This window comes from Caretta caretta, chromosome 4 (genome assembly GCF_965140235.1).
Source record: "Caretta caretta isolate rCarCar2 chromosome 4, rCarCar1.hap1, whole genome shotgun sequence".
Lineage (NCBI taxonomy): Eukaryota > Metazoa > Chordata > Testudines > Cheloniidae > Caretta > Caretta caretta.
Window position 1 is genome coordinate 12,935,070 of NC_134209.1, and position 6,321 is coordinate 12,941,390.

The 6,321-nt window shown below is 53.7% G+C and overlaps 1 long non-coding RNA gene across 1 annotated transcript; it reads right to left on the reverse strand.

Moving 5' to 3' along the window:
• Positions 1-2,895: 2,895 nt before the first annotated feature.
• On the reverse strand, positions 2,896-6,301 carry LOC125635320 (uncharacterized). The gene is made up of 2 exons (XR_007356228.2): positions 6,206-6,301; positions 2,896-4,364 (listed from the first exon to the last, which is right to left on the reverse strand). It is a non-coding gene; the product is annotated as an uncharacterized LOC125635320 (long non-coding RNA).
• Between the last annotated feature and the right edge of the window lie 20 nt (positions 6,302-6,321).

Genomic DNA, 6,321 nt, shown 5'->3' on the forward strand with positions numbered 1-6,321 from the left:
GCCATCTGCTACCACTGAGAACAGTCTAGATCCATCCTCTTTGGAACGCCCTTCTATGATGAGCTGCATGCCATTCTCGGAGGTACAGCCACCACTACCCCACCCGTGTTTTGACTCCATCGATGGATTATCACACAACAGGGAAGCGCATTTTGGGGACGAGGAAGTGTTAGGGGGCTTATTCCTTCACCCACTTACTTCCCTGGTCCTTCTCGCATGAACAGAGAGCAACAATACCCGAAGTCCAAAGGTGCAAACCATTCGATGTTTACTGGGGTGAACTTCCAGCAAGCATGATTCCAGTTTCCTTCCTTAGTGTCCCCCTTCCCAGGTCTGACACCACAGAGCCTTACACCTGTGTCCCTGTTCCCATTCCTGCCCTTAGCTAAACATGATTCCAATTTCCTTACCCCCGTTCCCTGTTCCCATTTCCCCCTTTAGCCATACATGATTCCAATTTCCCCACCCCCATTCCCTGTTCCCATTCCCCTCCCCACACCCACACCCACTCACTTCCTGATTGACTGCAGACTATATAGTAAAACTTGAGTTCTGCTTAGTTATACCTTAACCAATTATTTTCCTGAAATTTAACTAACCAATCCTAACATATTGTAACATGATTATGTAACCAATTATATCCCACCACCTTAATTAGTTTACACCCAGCAAAATTAATTATACAGCAGACAGAAACAATCACAGAACCTGACAGAGATTATACAGACAAACAATAGCAAAGTGGGAACTATAATGACAAAAAAGTACAGAAGTGAGGATTTCACATCCCAGCTATTGATAAGTGAGTTCTTGCCAGACAGGATGCTATCAAACTAAGTTTCCTTTTACATTTTCTAGACACTTCCCTTTCTCTGGAGGTGATGGGCATTATCAGTACAGGATTGTATTCCTAACAGCCCAATAGCACCTTATTTCAATGTGACTAGTTTGGAATGTGAGGATGTGACCGGTCGCTTCCCAGCTTATGGCTGCCTCTGTTGCTTAGCCAAAGGCCTTAGCCTAAGATCAGGGCCTCAGATTGTCACAGTAAGAGAAGGCCCTTACACCGGCAGACAGTGATTTTGATTCTTTCTTTTATATCCCTATAACTAGCCAAATGATAAGAATACACTTACATTCTTAGAGTATAGGACTTTACAGACAGGCCTGAATATCTATATCCAAACAGGAAGATGAGGATGAGGAGAAGGTTGAAGATAGCGCACAGCAAGCAAGTGGGGAAACCGTTTTCCCCGAGAGCCAGGAACTGTTTCTCACCCTGGACCTGGAGCCAGTACCCCCCTAACCCACCGAAGGTGGGCTCCCGGACCCGCCAGGCAGAGAAGGGACCTCTGGTGAGTGTACCTTTGTAAATATAATACAGGATTTAAAAGCAAGCGTGATTAATTTGCGGCCAATACAGCTACTGGAAAAGTCTGTTACCGTGTCTGGGGATGGAGTGGAAATCCTCCAGGGACATCTCCATAAAGCTCTCCTAGATGTACTCCCAAAGCCTTTGCAAAAGGTTTCTGGGGAGGGCAGCCTTATTCCGTTCTCCATGGTAGGACACTTTACCACGCCAGACCAGTAGCACATAGACTGGAGTCATTGCATAACAAAGCATGGCAGTGTATGGTCCCGGTGTTTGCTGGCATTCAAGCAACATCCGTTCTTTATCTCTCTGTGTTATCCTCAGGAGAGTGATATCATTCATGGTCACCTGGTTGAAATAGGGTAATTTTATTAAGGGGACATTCAGAGGTGGCCATTCCTGCTGGACTGTTTGCCTGTGGCTGAACAGAAATCTACCCCGCTGTTAGCCACGCGGTGGGGGGAGCGGTGAAGTGATCATCCCAGAGAATTGTGTGTGTGTGTGTGGGGGGGGGGGGTTAGTTGGGTTTGTGCTGCACGTGAACCCGAAAACCGCAGTCCCTCCTTTTAAATTGCCAACCCATTTTAAATGGCCAACCCAACGGCTGCTTGGTATGGGAAATAAGGGCGCTGCTGTTTGAAACCATTCCCACGTTATGAAGGTTAAAGAAGCCAAAAGACTGTGGCTTACCACGGCTGCCTGCAAGCCGAATTCTGTTGCCCGTCAGCCCTGCGTGTGCGATCTCTCAAACCAAACCAGCAGACCCTCAATATAAGAGGCAAAATGCGACCTTGTACCGAATGCACATGTGCTATGTAATGTTAACAGCAAGGTTCACCCTGAAAGTCTACCCATTGTTCTCTAAAATGTATCTTTTTAACTACTACTCTCCCTTTTTTTTCCTCCCACAGCTGAAAATGTTTCAACGCTCACACTATCATCTCCTTCCCAGAGGCTAGCGAAGATCAAAAGGCGAAAAAAACGCACTTGCAATGAAATGTTCTCTGAGCTCATGCAGTCCTCCCACACTGAAAGAGCCCAATAGAATGCGTGGAGGCAGACAAAGTTAGAGTCCAGGAAAGCACAATATGAACACGAGAACAGGTGGTAGGTTGAAGATAATAAGTGGCAGGTTGAAGATGATTGGTGGTGTCAGCTTGCTGACAGAAGGCAGGAGTCAATGCTGAGGCTACTGGAGGATCAAACTGATTTGCTCTCGCACATGGTTGAGGTGCAGGAAAGGCAGCATGAGCACAGACCCCCGCTACAGCCCCTGTGTAACCAACCGCCCTCCTCCCCAAGTTCCATAGCCTCCTCACCCAGACACCCAGAACGCAGCAGGGAGGGGTGGCCTCTGGGCACCCAACCACTCCACTCCAGAGGACTGCCCAAGCAACAGAAAACTGGCATTCAATAAGTTTTAAATTGCAGTGTGGCCCTGTCCTTCCCGCCTCCCCCAACCCTCCCGGGCTACCTTGGCAGTTATCCCCCTATTTGTGGTGAATTAATAAAGAATGCATGAATTGGAAGCAACAATGACTTTATTGCCTCTGCAAGCGGTGATTGAAGGGGGGAGGGGAGGGGAGTTAGCTTACTGGGAAGTAGAATGAACCAAGCGGCGTGGGTTTTCATCAAGGAGAAACAAACAGAACGTTCACACTGTAGCCTGTCCAGTCATGAAACTGGTTTTTAAAGCTTCTCTGATGCGCACCCGCACCCTGCTGTACTCTTCTAACCGCCCTGATGTCTGGCTGCACGTAATCAGCAGCCAGGCGATTTTCTTCAATCTCCCACCCCGCCATAAATGTCTCCGCCTTACTCTCACAGATATTGTGGAGTGCACAGCAAGCAGTAATAACAATGGGAATATTGGTTTCGCTGAGGTCTAACCGAGTCAGTGTACTGCACCAGCGCACTTTTAAATGTCCAAATGCACATTCTACTACCATTCTGCACTTGCTCAGCCTATTGTTGAACAGTTCCTGACTACTGTCCAGGCTCCCAGTGTATGGCTTCATGAGCCATAGCATTAACGGGTAGGCTGGGCCCCAACGGTTATTTTCAGGTCTGGGAAGAAAGTCCCTTGCTGCAGCTGTTGAAACAGACCAGAGTTCCTGAAAATGCAAGTGTCATGTACTTTTCCTGGCCATCCCACGTTGATGTTGGTGAAACGTCCCTTGTGATCCACCAGTGCTTGCAGCACCGTTGAAAAGTACCCCTTTCGGTTTATGAACTCGCTGCCTTGGTGCTCTGGTCCCAAGACAGGGATATCGGTTCCGTCTATTGCCCCATCACAGTTAGGGAATCCCATTGCAGCAAAGCCATCCACGATGACCTGCACATTTCCCAGAGTCACTACACTTAGTAGCAGCACCTCAGTGATTGTGTTGGCTACTTGGATCACAGCAGCCCCCACAGTAGATTTGCCTACTCCAAATTGATTCCCGACTGATCAGTAGCTGTCTGGCGTTGCAAGCTTCCACAGGCCTAACACCACTCGCTTGTGAACTGTGAGGGCTGCTCTCATCTTGGTATTCTGGCGCTTCAGGGCAGGGGAAAGCAAGTCACAAAGTTCCATGAAAGTGCCCTTACGCATGCGAAAGTTTTGCAGCCATTGGGAATCATCCCAGACTTGCAACACTATGCGGTCCCACCAATCTGTGCTTGTTTCCTGGGCCCAGAATCGGTGTTCCACGGCATGAACCTGCCCCATTACCACGATGATGTCCACACTGCCGGAGCCCATACTTTCAGAGAAGTCTTTGTCCATGTCCTCATCACTCTGCTCACTGCGCTGTTGTTGCCTACTCACCTGCTTTTGCAGGTTCTGGTTCTGCATATACTGCTGGATAATGCGCGTGGTGTTTAGAGCCGTCATAACTGCTGCGGTGATCTGAACGGGCTCCATGCTTGCCGTGGTATGGCGTCTGCAAGAGAGCAGAGTGGCAGCGGAAGTGGTGGGTGGATGACAATGCTGACAGCAGTATGGCACCTGCACGAAAAAAAAGGCGTGAAACTATTGTTGGCCATTGCTTTCACGTAGCGAGGGGTAGGCTGGCAGCAGACAGTGCAGTACAACTGCTAGCTGTCATCATCTCCTGGGTGCTACTGGCTGGGAGAGCAGCCTGTGGCAGAATGGCCCCCTCAAAGACTGAACTCACAACCCTGAGTTTAGTAGGCCAATGCTCAAACCACTCAGCTATCACTCTACCAATATTCCAGACAGGACTGAATCTCCATTAGACAAAACTTAAAGAAGAGAATGGCCTGAGCCACTCCCATTTATGTCCAGGCGCCCCTGACAGACCTCACTGATTCCACTCCCACCCCATCGGCCCACCCATCACCCCCACATCGCCCCGCCTCACCCTGCAGGTCCGTATCACCCCCACTCCCACCATCCCATCCATCATCCCCACATCACCCCACGTGACCCTGCAGGTCCCTATCACCCCCACTCCCACCGTCCCATCCATCACCCACACATCCTCCCGACTCATCCTCCAGGTCCCTATCACCCCGACTCCCACCGTCCCATCCATCATCCCCACATCCTTCCGCCGCAACCAGCAGGTCCCTGTCACTCCCACTCCCACCATCCCATCCATCACCCCCTGCATTGCCCCACCTCACCCTGCAGAACCCTGTCACCCCCACTCCCACCGTCCCATCCATCACTCCCACATCGTCCCGCCTCACCCTGCAGGTCCCTGTCACCCCCACTCCCACTGTCCCATCCATCACCCCCACATCGTCCCACCTCACCCTGCAGGTCCCTGTCACCCCCACCGTCCCATCCATCACCCCCACATCGCCCGGCCTCACCCTGCAGGTCCCTGTCATCCCCACTCCCACTGTCCCATCCATCACCCCCACATCGCCCCGCCTCACCCTGCAGGTCCCTGTCACCCCCACTCCCGCCGTCCCATCCATCACCCCCACATCGCCCCGCTCATCCTGCAGGTCCCTGTCACACCCACTCCTGCCCTCCCATCCATCAGCCCCACATCGCCCCGCCACACCCTGCAGGTCCCTGTCACCCCCACTCCCACCGTCCCATCCATCACCCCCACATAGCCCCCCGCACCCTGCAGGTCCCTATCACTCGCACTCCCACCGTCCCATCCATCACCCCCACATAGCCCCCCCCGCACCCTGTAGGTCCCTATCACCGCCACTCCCACCATCCCATCCATCACCCCCACATTGCCCCGCCTCACCCTGCAGGTCCCTGTTACCCCCACTCCCGCTGTCCCATCCATCACCCCCACATCGCCCCGCCTCACCCTGCAGGTCCCTGTCATCCCCACTTCCACCGTCCCATCCATCAGCCCCATCCATCGCCGCACCTCACCCTGCAGATCCCTGTCACCCCCACTCCCGCCGTCCCATCCATCACCCCCACATCGCCCCGCCACACCCAGCAGGTCCCTATCACTCCCACTCCCGCCGTCCCATCCATCACCCCCACATAGCCCCCCCGCACCCTGTAGGTCCCTGTCACCCCCACTCCCGCCGTCCCATCCATCACCCCAAAATCGCCCCACCTCACCCTGCAGGTCCCTGTCACCCCCACTCCCGCCATCCCATCCATCACCCCCACATAGCCCCCCCGCACCCTGTAGGTCCCTGTCACCCCCACTCCCACTGTCCCATCCATCACCCCCACATCGTCCCACCTCACCCTGCAGATCCCTGTCACCCCCACTCCCACCGTCCCATCCATCACCCCCACATCGCCCCGCCTGACCCTGCAGGTCCCTTTTACCCCCACTCCCACCGTCCTATCCATCACCCCCCATGGCCCCGCCGCAACCCGCAGGTCCCTGTCACCCTCACTCCCGCCGCCCCGCCGATCACGCCGCCAGCTGCCCGAACGCCCGCCAGGCCTGACGCCCCGGCCACCGCCAGGGGCGGGGCGGGCCGCGCGGGGGCGGGGGCCGGCGGGC